The following is a 12,669-nucleotide window of genomic DNA, read 5'->3' as shown; positions in this document are numbered from 1 at the left end:
TAAAGAGACTCTCCTTCAAATACAGCAGCTGGTTGAGCTTTCAGAGGCCTCACGGGGACAACCAAGCTGCTGTTAATGTGGGGAGCAGTGGGAGGTGGGGGGGGGGGGGGTCCCTCAGTCTATCACTCATTCCCAAGTGATCCATAACAGCTCTGCACTCACACCCCCAATATTGATGGGTCTGCCTCCATCCATGCATGTGAACGCTGAGGCCTGCACACTGCTTTGGGCCGCATGAACATGCATGCACACACGCAAAATCTAAACTCAGGTGCATACAGCCTTGTTAATGAAAGTTTTCAGATTATATTTACCACACCTTCAGATTGTTTTAAGTCTGTTTTGTGACAGTTTACAGCCATGACCTTTTGGTCTGTGTTAGCCAGTTTTGGGACATTTTTAATCTACTTTCCACCATCTTATCATCTTTTTTGTTGTTTTTATAGCTCACTTTAGGTCTGTATTCCAGTCTGTACTCTCTTGTTTTTGGCCCGTTTTAGAGTTGTGTTCTGCTTGCTTTGACTTTTAATTGGATTTTTAGGCTTTGTACAGCCTGTTTAAAAGATGTTTTTCTACTCCTTTTTTGGCAAAATTGTTAAAATAAAAAAAATAAAAAACACTACCAGTTTAGGGTTGATTTGATGATGGTCTGTTTTTCTGAATACTTGTTTCTTTGCTGGGACCTCATCTCCTCATCCAACCGTCTAATAAAGGGAGAAAGGAAACCGTCCTTCCTGGACAAAGACAAACTCGGTCAGCTGTCAGGCTGCATGGAGGCAGAGCAAACAGAGTCAGGTTTCAAACACAGTCCAGCGCTCTGAGCACAACCTCTAGGGAAGGTGGGTGGAGGGTGAGGGGATGGAGGCCAGTCGCACGGTTGCCAGGCAATGAATGCGAAAATACGGATGCTGTGCTTGGCAGGAGCTCCAGCTCCGTGTTTTGCAGAGTGACCTAATTTTAACAGGAGACGAGTGCATGAGGACGAGCAAAGGCAGTTAAGATGAATTTAGTTTACTTATTTATTTCACTGAAAAGACCAGGGAAGGAGGTGTGGATGAAGAAAGAAGATGACGGAGGTGTTTCTGCCGGTCACCGAGAGGCACAGAGGAAGACAGCAGCAGAAAAGAGGGATTGACCTGGACTGATCTATGTGTGTGTGTGTGTATAGGTGTATGCATGTGTGTGGCCCTGGGGAGAGGCTGCTTTATGATGGATGAATCATTCAAGGTTTTTACAATAATGTCAGGTCCTTCCACACAGACCAGCAGCTCAGGAGCAGGTGGATTTCACCTGGATTTATCAATCCACCTGACGGTTTGGGCTCAATCGTTGTTTCAGTTCCCGTGCATGTGCAACCTTTGAGTTTGTGAGAATCTTCCTTCCAGAAGGCTTGACGCAAAAGCCTTTGTATACCCCCCCCCCCCCCCCCCCCAGCTGAACATTAAAGATGTCCTGCTGACAGGCAGATTATGCCCATCCATCCCTCTCACCTTTGTCACTACATCACGTATTCATGACATACAAAGAGGCCGTTTAGTGAAGCCCGCAGGCATGCCATTCACAGTCACAAGTCACGCCCACCAGGGGAAAGAGCAGCCAATCAAACCCATATATACAAATGATTCTTAGTGCAGCACATTAAGATCTTGAACAAAAGAATATTTAAAAACCTCTGGGTTTACAGTTCTCAATGCTCCATTAAGTACCAGTGTGTTTTTTACTAAGGCGGGTGCCTGGTTTGTGAAAACAACCTGGTTTATTTAATCTAGGTCAGCTTGGGCGAGCTACAGACATGTCAATTCTGGAATTTTCACCAAAGCAAATAAATCCCTGCTGAATTAGCTGACTGGGTTCTGCTAAAAACCTTAGCCTTCATCTTTTTAGCCTATCTTACCCCCTCCATCTCCACCCAACCCCCTTTTTCTTTATCCGTTTCTCTCCTCCCTTCTACAGGCCAGCAGCTTCATCACATCCTGGGGAACTCCTTTATTCATGTCAGTTCACTTAATTACCACATCTGGATCTCACTTTTCACTCCTATAACCCCCCCCCCCCACACACACACACACACACACACACACTTTGCTCTCCTCCAACTCATTCGCCCCCCCCCCCCCCTTACCTCTTGTCCAATCAGACAACTCTGTGGTTGCCAAGGTTTCTTAGCAACAGTCCCAAAAGGATGGAGGAATGGTGGGGGGAACTAGTGAAGGCATAAGGCAACAGTCAACAGTAGTGCAGACAGGAGGATGAGGAGAAAGTGAATGGGGAGATGAAGCCTGGTGGGGGCTGAAGCTGGAGCTCTGTGCACCATTATCAAAGCTTTCGTCCAAGGTGTGTGCAAGTGTGTGTGTGAAAGCGTTTGAGAGCGCCTGTGTGTGTGTGTGTGTGTGTGTGTGTGTGTGTGTGTGTGTGTGTGTGTGCTGGTAAAGACACGGACAAAATTCAGACTCAGACCCCAAGTGGCTCGTTAGAGACTATGAATAAACACAAACTTAAGGGTTTTTAAGTGAACCCCTCCCTGTTTTCAGTACAGACACTGTCCAGTTCAACCCCAAACCCCTTGGTCTCCAAGCTGCTCCACTGGAGCAACAAAAGTCTAAGGCCTTGCTCTAAGACATCTCAGGGAGGTATCAGATTTGAAGACACTTCTCATCCAAACCTCCATTAACCGAAAGCCCATTTCTGCTCCCAAGTCCAACTTTTTCTGTAGGGTTAAGATTTCTGACATTGTCCTAAATGTTTCCTACTAACCTTTAATTTAAGTCAATAACAATCTTTTATCAGTTGGTGAAGGTTCGTATTTATTTAGGTGATGGCAAGGCAAAAAAGTCATGGCATCCAGACTTTTTTCTTGAAATACACTTATCAGACTGATTAAGCAACTTGGATGAGTGGTAAAGCCTTTCAAGGAAGAACATTTTAAAGATCCAATTCAATAAAAATTGTTTTTGTGTGTGTTTTCAACATGTTCTTCTTGTATTTTTCTGATGATGGACATATGAAAAGAAAATTAAGCTAAAAATGGCATTTCTGAGTATTTTTTTTAATTCAAATTGTTGTGAATTAGGAGCAGACAAAAAAATGCAGTTGGAAAAAGCTTGTAATTGTCACGTACAAACTGCAGTCGGTAGACAACAAGCTCCCTGTTCCACGCGATTCCAAACCATCAACTTGTAATCTACTAGATCCATGTAACGTCTGTTTTTTCTCATCCAAGGTGGCATCTGGTTAAAAACAGTACAGCTGGATGGCTCCAATATTGTTTGCCATTTTTATCTCACCTGTAATGTTAGCTTGAGGTAAAGTAGGGGCTACAAATTAGCAGAAGAGAGTGTAAACAAAGAGTTCATGGGAAATTATTGTTGATTTTGGCTAAAAACATAAAAAGAACAGAATAATTATAATTAAAAGAGCACTGGGAACACTTTTACAATAGATCAAAGGATGATTGGAGTGGGACTTTAAGTCCAGATGCCTTGACTCAAAATCAGGATTATATAACTGAAATCTGTCTGACAGGCAAAAACTGTTTCCGATTTCATAACAAAAGTTAGTTTTCAAGTTTGGGAATTAATTCTTGTTTAGCCATTTGTTAAGTGTTGGCAGTTTTAATAATGTCAGAAACGGAAACAGACGGAATCAGCTGTCCAAATTAGAATTGTTGCTTCTCTAGTTAAACTAATCTGTCTTCTGAAATAGTTCTTGATGAAGCTTAACTGGGTAAGAGAACAAGCTTGGCCGCCGGCACCTATCAGTTGTCTTAGAACTGGTGCGGACCAGGGGAATCAGACTGTTTAATGCACAATCAGCATTATGCACTGTTAGGAAAGCCTCAACAACAGGGGCTGTTATAGTGTCATCTACAAGTCTCACTGGCTTGCTCCATCACTAATGTGAGTGTTCACACTAATCGCCAAGCTGTGGACAGCCTGGTGCATCTGAACTCTGCACTGGGACCAGTATCCTAACTGTTGGTGTCCATTGACGTGAGATCAAGAGATCAGAACCCCTCCACTCACCGGAGTTCGTCAGCCACAGAGCACCAGATGCCGTCTGCAGCCTCACAGGTTGTCGCTCCTCAGGAGAACTGCTCTGTGAGCTTGTTGGAGCAGCTCACACTTCACCACTGCAAGGAAGCACACCAACATGCACGCTTAGTACAACTGTAAAGGTTCAATGCTCACATTAGTGGAGCTATATTTTCAAGGAAAAATGACTCACATTATTCACGACCACTAAACAAATGCATGCAGTCAGAGCTTACAATCCCCTCACACAGTTTACTGAGCATCAGTGCTGGGAGCTAAATGCTAGTTTTCACTTCTTGAAAATAAACAAGAATCAACACTTTTTTTCTTTTTTTACTTTACAGCTCATTTATCCTCAAAAATGAGCAGGTGAACTAGTTGTCTATCATGATTACTGTAGTTATTTGTCTCTTAGTAATAATTTTAAAATAAATTATATCCTATAGGCCTATTTGACCTGTTTTTTGTAAGAAACTGACAAAAAAAAAACTTCCACAGGATAAAAGCAAGTATAACAAAAAATAAAACCCAAACAACTGATCCTGGCAGCCTTACTCAATTTTCAGTCATTTATTCTATTTCTACGTATTATGCTACAATGCCCTTTAATATGCTTGATTGCCTATATTATTGTGTTTAAAAAAATCAAAACTTAGTTTTGTAAAATAAAAATATAAATCAACACCATTCCACAGGATTCCAGTTATTTTGTTACCTGGTGAGGGATTTTTTTCTCCATTCTATCATACACCATTATCTGTAGACAATGTACTGCATTACTCACATTAATTGTAACAGAAAAATGGATGTGCTCACTATATTACCCTGTGGTATCCCACTTTCTACTAAAAAGCGATTGTTACCTCCGTATTTTTTTAATTTAACAGAATATTTTCTTTTATGAAAAAACTTTTAACCCAGAATATTTTACCTCACAATCTCACATTTTTTACTTTAATCAATTTAAACAACTACTTCATTTGCATGTTTTCTCCAAAATTCCTGTAACAGCAGGAGAATGGGATCAGGGGTCATGCTAAAGAAGAAGGAAAATTAAAACTTTTTTAATCTTTAATCTGGAAAGCTTTTGAGTATTTTAAGATTTATCTCTGTCTTAATTTTTAAGAATCCAATACATTTTTGAACCATGAGCTTTCTTGACTAATTGAAACAAAAAAAGCTGTGATAATTCATAGCTGTAGCACGGTGCAACTGTGACACAAAACCTAAATGACCATAACCTGAAGTCATAGCATGACTTTATCTAAGAGAACAAGAAGACACCAATCCCTTCTCAATTGTTCCTTGAAGGAAGTTTGACACATAAAACAATGACACCCCCTCTTCATCAAACCACCATAACAGAGACTGAGCTCTTCTGTTCAAGGACCTGACATTGCAGCTGGAGGCACTGAGACTGATGTCTGTGTTGTGGTTTGATTTTCAGGCCCCCGGAGTCCAAGCACAGAGAAAAAGAACAAAGCCAGCTGAGCCAGATCTCCAACGAGAACATTGAATTAGACAAATAGAAAAACAAATAATCAGACATTTCCTTCCTGTGAGTGTGCACCTGTGTGTGCATGTTCGTTTTATGAGGCCCCGGGATAAGGCAGCCAGCAGCAGAGCAGCTTTTATTAATGTGGTAACCTGGAGGCAGATGAGCTGTGCTGGCAAATTAGGTCTGGTAGCCATGCTTACAGGACACACACCCATGCACACGCACACACACACATATAAACTTGTCATTCCCTATTTCCCTTGTATAATTAATTATTGTAATCATTGTGTCTGCGGGGGTGTGCATGTGCACGTGCATGAGTAAAACCTGACAATATGACCTCAGCCTCATCTCAGTCATCAATGTCCATCTGGTTTCATCCTCCTTTGTTACAAACTCATTCATCCTCCTCTCCTCCTCCCATCAAATTGAACATTATGGATAAAACGCTCCTTCTGCCTGAGCTCCCCTCAGCACTTCCTCCTCCAGTGCTGTTGCGCGTGTGTTTGTGCATGCGTGAGTGCAGAGGATCAGACAAGAGGCAGGCGACTAAGAGAGCAGCTCACAGCTCTAACCAACGCTCTGCTGCTCTGCATTAGCTGGAACCACAAAGGTCCGTCTTCATGCAGGCGACACTGAGCTGTCACCTCCCAGAAGATTTCAGCAACTCTTCCAGCTGGAAGGATTCAGGCTTGAGGACAGAAACCAACCAAAATTGAGATAATTCTTTCTGAACAGCGTCAAAAATTCAAGCACTGGCTGATCGTAGATTCAACAAAAACCACTGAGACACAAGTTTATCCAGGATGTTTGGACTGTTTTACCCATTGTGAGGCTGCTAGCACTCCAGAACCACAACCAGAACCACAATTGTCTCTTGAGGTTCTCACACCAACAGTATGAACACAGCATTTATTTATTCTTCAAAAGGGAATCAGGGATGAAAGGGAATGAAACAGATCAGAGCAAACAAAACTTGCTGGAAAAGACTGTTAACCATGATATTTGCACATCTTAACCTGTGTGGATGTGAACACAGCTCTAACAGTTTTGTTTTAGATGGAAACTAAGAGGTAAGAATTTTCTTAAGCCTATTTTCATGAGAGTACACGCAGCTGAGGAAAACAGAAAGTATGAAGCTACATCCACACAGCTCTCAGCATCACATTTTCAAGTGGCCACTTCCAATGAAAAGTACCAGTAAACACGTATGTGTGCATTTTGGGCTTAAAACCCTCGTCTTCAAGCGTAGCAACAGAATTTTTATTACCATTTTCGGACTCTACGTACAAAACACGTGTCCATTGAACGCATGTTGAAAGTTTAACCATGTTGATCTTTGACCAATCAACAACTTGGATTTGGTAGTGACGTTTGAATTCATGGAGGTTCCAACTGTTTGAATATTGATCGTGAAGGAGAAAATAATAATTGCAGTTTGTGCCCTCCCGGGGTTATAACACACCAAGTCTTTTATGTATGGGAATAAAGCTGTGAAAGAAAAAGCCTGGAGAAATTTGCACTGCTTTGACATTTCGCACCAAGCCTCTTCCAACTTTAAGTGGCAAAAATGCGCTTGTAAACTGCTATTCCAGTGTGAACACTTTGGGCTTAATGAATGCTCAAGAACCCATGTTTAGCATGTTCTTGGTTGTGCGTCACATGTGCTGTGTGTACATGGCATGAGACCTCATGAGAACAATGACATAGAGCTTGGAAAAAAAGAAACAGGTCCATCTAAAAAGTGAGGAGCACTGACGCCTCAACTCCATCAAACCTACCAAAGATGAAGGAACCAGAACTACAGAGACCACAGGTTGACATTTACAACCCAGTTTGAAGCAGATTCAAGACATCCAATCTAGTCCAGTTCATTCCAGTCCAGTAAACTCGTGTTCATGCAACTGCTTAACCAGTTAAAGAGCCATTTCACAAATGAGCAGTCAGCTTGAGCCTCGGGTCTAAAGTCACTGAGTGTAAAACAAAATTAATGAAATATTCCTCCTGTCCCCAGTATTTGGGGTGGAGCCACAGTACCACAACACTTTCTGACACATGCAGTCACCTGGATGAACACTGCAGAAGACAGCAGCGGTGCATGAGATCAATACCTGTACACGCCCATAGCACTTGTCTCAGAGAATCACTCATTGGTTACCTCACTAGGAAACAAGAACTAGTCCATAAACTCTACTGCAGACCCAGAACATGCAGGCAAAGCAGAACCTCATGACCCGAACAGTGTTTGTGCATTTGGCTGACCCATTCACACACAGACAGCTGCATCGGGATGTGGATAAAGCAGCTGGAGAGCGCAGGCGCTTCCACGGGACTCAGCTGCAAGTTTGGACTTAAAATAAGACCGAGAGAAATACTCAGTGAAGCAACTGAAAAAGATGTGACTGTAAAATGTGGAACACAGAGGACAGAAGGTTTTCCCCTCTACTCTAAATCATGAACATCACCGAGTAGAGCTCGTTTAAAAGAAATCAATTTTATGGGTTCAAATCAATCAACAATTGCTCGATACCATCAGTTCATAAAACCTGTGAATTGATTTTCCAGTCTTCCTTTTTCCCTTCTCATTGCACTTACAAGGCAGAAAATGACTTTGCTTATGGTCTTTAATGATCATCCATCTATTTTCTACACCCAAGTCCATCGCAGGGCCTTTATTTTTCAGTCCATGCAACCCTCAATTCAAATCACTATTTATGAAGCAACTTTGTTTCATCTATGCAGACCTGGTATTGGAATTTACTTCCTTTTTTTAAATTTCAATTGTGAATGAAAAAATACAAATAAAAGGGTTGGAAGGTTTGTAAATTTCTTCTCAGTTCCAACACTGTTTTAAAGCACTGCGGTACGATGGCCCTGGAGTGCAGATCACACCTACAAATCACTCAACACCAAAACATGTCAAAACATCACTACAACAACTGCAAAAGCAACACAAATTTAAAAAAAAATATTTCAGATATAAAAAAAAAAAAATCTACAAAAAAAAAATAAACAAATTAAGAATGAAAACTTTTAGAAAACAAAAGTAATTTCTAGAAATCAAAATGAAACAAAAAGAGAAACCGGAAAAGGTAGGTACTACGGGAGAATACCGATTGGATGTTGATGTTTGTCCATCATTTCAATCAAAAGTTTTGTGGCATGTAGCAATACTGGACATGCTCCGTACTAAACATTAAACTTTGATTAGTATTCGGCCATTGAAGACATCAAATATCTAACGTCGTCATCATCAAATCAGTAATTTCCCCTTGTACCTACCTTTTCCGGTTTTCTTATTCTGTTTTGTTTTTTGACATTTCATTATGATTACTGGAAATTACTTTTTGTTTTCTGAGACGTTTAATTGGTATTTCATTTATTTATTTATTTTTGTAATTGTGTTTTGGTTTCTGGAATTTTGTTTCAATTTCTAAAATGTAACATTTGTTTTTTGTTATTTGTTTTACTTTTTTTTAATAATCTGTATGATCTTTAATATGTTTTTGTCTTGACTTGATATGATTTGCAATTCAGGGCCTCTGCACTGTGGGACATAAAGAAACTTTCACAATTTTTAAACGGACACAGAATGATGAGCAGATTCAGCTTTATCCGTGGAAGAGCTAGACTTTGGAATCTGTGGGTTTTGGTTTGCACTTCAGGTTTTTTACAGTCTTAAAACCTCCCCTGTGAAGGCTGGCTAGTCTTGCAAATATGAGGTCTGAACAAAGAGCTTGTTTCAAGTAGTAAAAAGTCTAGAGCAGTACAAAAGAACATGAGCTGATTTGAGTTGCAGGCTAGAGGCTTAAAGACAAAAACAACATGGGTAGCTTCACAAACTATATTATGATGATAGAAATCAGTAAAAAAATGTGGTTTGTTTATTTCTCTTACTCTTTTCTTGTTTTCTCTGTTAAAAAAGTATTTTTGAGCTCTGAGGTCAAATCTAGCAACTTTGTAATACCTGTAATTATTTTATTCAAAGAAACAGGAAATCACATCTGCCGGATGAACTGGTCCTCCTCCACTAGAAAAAAAACCTGCAGCTTTCATGCTGAACATTCGGGACCCTGAGCAGATGGAATATTCATGACAGGAATAAGTTTCTGCTGTGTTATGAATTTTTTTAAGAATCTGATGAATATGTGCTTTATTCGATGTGCTGATGAAGGCACATCTGCACACACATATACATAAACACACACACAATGACCTGATGAACAGATTAAATGGACAGAGCAGTAAAAGGAATAAATCTCCACAGTAACATAATTTTACAAAAGCAGGATCACACAAATGAGAAGCTGCAGCTAAACATTCCCCAAGACCTTCAAGTCCAAATTCAGACGTATCAGAGCTGCTGTCGACCTTCATCCATGCTCTTTTGTGGGCAGATCACAGAACGACAATTTGTTCTGATCTATTCCCTCCAGCCATGGAGGGAGGAAAGAGGGAGACAGAGAAGAAGAGGGGGATGGAGGGGTCGGTTTGAGGCCTCTCTGCACAGAACAGTTGTGGTGAACATTCTCATCCATTAGTCTTTCTCTCTTTCTGTTTTCTGGTTGCATTAACCTCGTCTGCACAGCGCCCACGAACAAAGGACCACAGTATCTGTGCGAGTGTGTTTGAGTGTGTGTGTCAGAGTCTATGTGAGAGTGAGGGGAGAGTTGTAAGGCTCACACTTCAAACATCACTACACAATCACACACACCTGACCACAAACAAGAGAGTAGCATTCAGAAAGAAGCAAGTATGGAACAAACACACTTTTTAAATGTGCATTAATTGACTCCAGAAAAAAGAGGCTCTTTGGACGAGGTGGGTTCCCTTTAAGATCCACTGACTTGAAAATGAGGCTTTTGGTGTTTCAAACACTTTGTGTGGTATATTTCTGATGATGGAGGACATATATAAAGAAAATTAATCTCAAAATTGTGTTCCTCATTTGAGTATTTCTTCATTTGTCTGAGCTGGCATCTGGCTCATAACTGTACAGCTGGATAGCTCCAATATTGCTTGTTTCACTAGTAATGTTGGAATGGGGTTGTGAAGGGCTGTAAGGTAGCAGGAGAGAGTGTAAACGGATGGATGTTGGGAAGCGTTGTAGGCTTACTCTCCACCAACAGTCCTGCTGACAACTCAGAAGCAAATTTCTAATCAACTACTGCCTATCTGCAGGAACTATGTTCAAGAAAACAAAACACTTTTTTTTAATTTTGTCTTAAAATGGGATAATAATAAATGAAAGACCAAAAACAGACCAAAAGATGATCGGATGGGTTGTTTAAACCTCTTCACTGAAAGGACTTTGAACAGTGGTTTGTACCACTCTTAGGATGAAGCTTAAACATGTACATTAAAATGATTCACCTTCAGACGCAGATGAGGCGTCAGCAGAACCAGGGCCCATTGAACACAGCATTAAAGAAGACGACATGGAGACAATGGTTTGATGAAACCATACTTCCATCAAAGCAGCAGCAGATGAATCATTCAAAGCATGAAGCTCTGTTAAGAATTTTCCAGCAGCTAATTTTCTCTGACACCCCAGACTTTACCCTCTGGCCTGTTTCTGCTTGTTTTTTATCTGAACATCTTTGCAGATCAGTTCCTCCTTTATACCCAATTCCTTCCATCCCAGCAGAAAATCTGTTTTTTGCATTTGGTCAGGAAAAACTGTTCATTTTCTGAATACTGGTGTCGGTCAGCTCAGAAGCTCCTGCTCTGAAGTGAACTTGAGGTTAGCAGAGGTCATACTTGACACCAGCATCAGCCTCCTCTGGATCCTCAAACTGCTTTCTGTCCAAAGAGAGGCTGCACCCATTTCCAAGTTCTTCATCAAGCATCCTGATTAAGGTGCAGAGAGTTTTTGAATTTTCCACTCAGTTTCTGTTTGTTACTTCAAATCCAAAGGAGATTTATTATTGTTTATGCATCAATAATTCTCCAAAAAGGAAACTCAAAAGGAAAAAAAAGACATTTGTTTAACTTCACGTTGTTTTTCGGAATGACAAAAGAACAACTTCCAGTTATGAACTTCAAACTATTTGTTTCACAGGCCTTGTTCTGACCAAACAGCCTCTGAGGGGAGCTTATGACCCTCAAACTCAACATACTCAGTCTGCTTTTTGAGCATCCCTGTGGACCATGCTACAGTAGAATCTCTCTGGGCTTTGATCTGTTCCTAAATGACACTTTGAGGAACATTTTGGATTTGAGGAGAGATCCAGTTCATCTCAGCCTCTAGCTGCTAGACCCCCACACCACCATCATTATCTCAGAAGCAGACAGTTCGGAGCATCTGAACAAAGAGGCTCCAGTGAGCAGTACCTGAGCGCGCACACACACCCACACACACACCTACATACACACACACACACACACAGGGGCACATGCTTCTATACCTGAGTCACACCAGGATGCAGGTGAGTGGCAGAGGCGGTGCGCTGTGCCAAACCTCCATGTCAATCAATCCTTTAGCATCCAGGAAAAGCTGCTTCCAGCTCAAAGACCATCCGTGATCCTTTGATCCACAGAAGTGAAAAACCAGTCTGTCCTCGTCCTCCACTCAGCTGCTCACCTCTTCCTCCTGTTTCTCTGTCGCCGTCTCTCCCTCTGATTCTCCATCTGTCGCCGCCCCTTTTCCTCACCCCTCCCACCTCATGAAATATTAATGAGCATTGTACACACGCGCTGCACTGCTGTCACACACAAACACTGCATGGAAAACACAGATGTCTGACACACGTGTGTAAAAAGAGCTGTTTGTAAAATAAGATCTGTGATTAAATAAATGCTGAAAGTGCTGAAATGCTCACGTGTCCTCCTGGGCTTCACAATTTTTCAGAAACCTGCTGATTTAAATCCAGTTCGTGTTCTTCTGGTGTTCTCTACATATTTCCTTTTTTTTTGTTTTCAGTCCAGAACACTGTGTGTGTGAGGAACATCGTCTCCGCTGCTTTAGGAGACTGGATTTCATTAGGAGCCTCTCCATATGATGTTCTGACACTAACAGCAGAATAATTATATAAATGCCAAACAGTGTAGAAAAAAGATAGCCAGCATGTACTTTACTTTCATACAAAGGTGCAACATATCAGTACTAGGTCAAGGACTAGTACGTTGTCGTTTTTACAT

The 12,669-nt window shown here is 41.1% G+C and overlaps 1 protein-coding gene across 23 annotated transcripts in view; it reads right to left on the bottom strand.

Annotated features, from left to right (window-relative positions):
- The window catches only part of nfasca (neurofascin homolog (chicken) a), an 82,070-nt gene that overhangs the window by 51,589 nt on the left and 17,812 nt on the right, over nucleotides 1-12,669 (bottom strand). For 20 of the 23 annotated variants that reach the window (XR_002290261.3, XR_013656195.1, XM_078948039.1 and 17 more), the window contains exons 1-2: nucleotides 11,937-12,153; nucleotides 4,023-4,129 (exon numbers count right to left, since the gene is read on the bottom strand). The gene's annotated coding sequence lies outside the window, so the exon portion shown is untranslated. Of the gene's footprint in view, nucleotides 1-4,022; nucleotides 4,130-11,936; nucleotides 12,154-12,669 lie in introns of those variants that run through there. The other 3 variants (XM_078948047.1, XM_078948040.1, XM_078948041.1) reach the window with 1 other exon arrangement.

The sequence above is a fragment of the Oryzias latipes genome, chromosome 5, assembly GCF_053564925.1.
Source record: "Oryzias latipes strain Hd-rR chromosome 5, Olatipes_Hd-rR_3.1".
NCBI lineage: Eukaryota > Metazoa > Chordata > Actinopteri > Beloniformes > Adrianichthyidae > Oryzias > Oryzias latipes.
This window is presented reverse-complemented; position numbering and strand designations above follow the sequence as displayed.